Consider the following 2219-nt stretch of genomic DNA (forward strand, 5'->3'; position numbering starts at 1 on the left):
GTTGAAGTAGACCTGTACCAAACATTTCCCAAGAAAAGACAAAATTTCTATTTTGACATTATGTTGAAGCGTGATGGGTGGTTTAGGAGCATCTTGTCAATTATGTTTATGTGTAGTGTGCTCGCACTGATCTGAAAGTGCGCCCGATCGGAAGAATATCAGCAAACCCTGTTTCATAATTACTGTTTACCAATTGGCCACTGAAATATTTTAAAGAGGTCAAAGTCTATTTAAACGAATTTTTGTTTGATAGATAAGTCCAGAGTCTATTTAAACGAATTTCTGTTTGATAGATAAGTCCACAGTGTCCTGACTGACACCTCGATACGATCCAACGAAGCTGAAAGTTGTATACTTGTGCACACCACTTTAGATAGATACAACACCCGTTTCCTGATATTGACTTTTTCCTCTCGTTGGGCCTTATAATTATTATCCTTTAATATTTTTTTTCTAGATCAGCACTCAGTAAGGATGCCGGGAATGAAACTGTACTGCGTGCATGCTCTCATTATTATCAAACTGATCCTATGCCCACCCGGTGACGTCACAGCGGCTATCTACCACTCAGCCAACGGCACCAGAAGAGTCAATCTTGACATTGGACTTATCCGCGAAGCTAGAACGAATGGAATAACTGGCTCCGCGGAGCAGGGAAAGAGGAAAGTCTTGGAGGAGGGGCGTCAGTTTTGTCGTAGTGGTGACGTCCTTTATCCAGTCGGCAGGAAGTTTTCGGAAAGATGTAGGTCATGCACGTGCAAGACTAATGGGGTCAAGGAATGTGTGAGTGACCCTAGAAGGTCAAAATGCAAAAGGGAGTACCTGGAGCGCATGGAGAGAACTTGTACAAAGGTAAGTTGCTTTGTTATTATTGTTTTTGTTGTTGTTGTTGTTGTTTTTTTGTTTGTTTGTTTGTTTGTTTGTTTGTTTGTTTGATGTTTGTTTGTTTGTTTGTGTGTGTTGGGGGTGTTTGTTGTTGTTTTTAATAAATGTAGTTGGGTTTGCTCCCCCCATCGACACGATTTAGGTCTTGTTTGAGACAGACTTCAACCCAGTCTGTTGGGACCAACCCGGACGGAGAGGGATATATAACATTCCAGCAGAAAGATGGAGATGCTCGATAATAATGAACCCCATATGGAAATCGAACTCAGGCTTTCTGTTTCGACCTCAAAGCGTCTGACTGCTACACCACAGATGCCAGTGTACATACGTGAAAACCCACTGTCTTTTTTTTAGTTCAGTGCTGCGTTCTCGAAGAATCAGATTAGTCGAATTTTTCTAATGTCAATGAATATCCGATGTTATTGCGTTTTGACAAAATGTGTCCAACAGGATAAAGTTATTGTAGGTTTATTTCATGGCACTCCTTGAACGGCCTACCTCTTTTCTTTCCCTCTGTTCTTTGTATCTGTGTCTCTATTTTTATGTAGTATTAAAATAGCTCTTTTGTGTCGATGTGCTCCATTTTACTTTAAGAAACAAACGAATCTCGAAACCTAGATCACGTCTAATATCTTGATCTGTTTGTTTGTATTATTGTAAGAACAGCTTGAACAAATAAAGGAATGTAACTTTCTCCTTCTTCTTTGATAAAAATCAAAATGGAACGAAAGATGAGGACGTTTTCCTCCCTTAATTCAGACCATGTTTACCTGGGCCTTAACATGAGTCATGTTTTAATAATTATAAAAAATTTAGGTTGGTTAGAGATGTGTCAACTTCAGCTCTTACTTCTTTACTACCCATAGTGTTGTTTATACTGTTGTTACTCAAACAGACAAACAAACACAAATTCTAACTAACTTACTAACATTTGTGTTCGAAACAAGATTATATAAGGAAAAACATCAGTGCCTCTGTGAAGGCAGTCAATGGAATTACTTTATTTAAGGGAACTTTTGGGGACAAGTCATAAGTTGGTTCACAAGGGGTTAAATGAGTGAAACGATTGAATGGTTAATACTTGCCCTTTCCTAAGTGGTAGGGCCCCAATGATTTAAGTACATCTTTGTCGACAAAATTAAAGAAGGAAATACCAAGATGGAGGGAAGATCCATTTTCTTTTCCTTGTCTCATAAAACATTACCGTATCTCTTTCTCTTCTCCCCCCCCCCCCCCCCCTCTCTCTCTCTCTCTCTCTCTCTCTCTCTCTCTCTCTCTCTCTCTCTCTCTCTCTCTCTCTTGTCCCTTTAGGTCGTGCACAAAGCAGAGAGAAC

This window comes from Aplysia californica, unplaced genomic scaffold (assembly GCF_000002075.1).
Source record: "Aplysia californica isolate F4 #8 unplaced genomic scaffold, AplCal3.0 scaffold00400, whole genome shotgun sequence".
In the NCBI taxonomy this organism is placed as follows: domain Eukaryota; kingdom Metazoa; phylum Mollusca; class Gastropoda; order Aplysiida; family Aplysiidae; genus Aplysia; species Aplysia californica.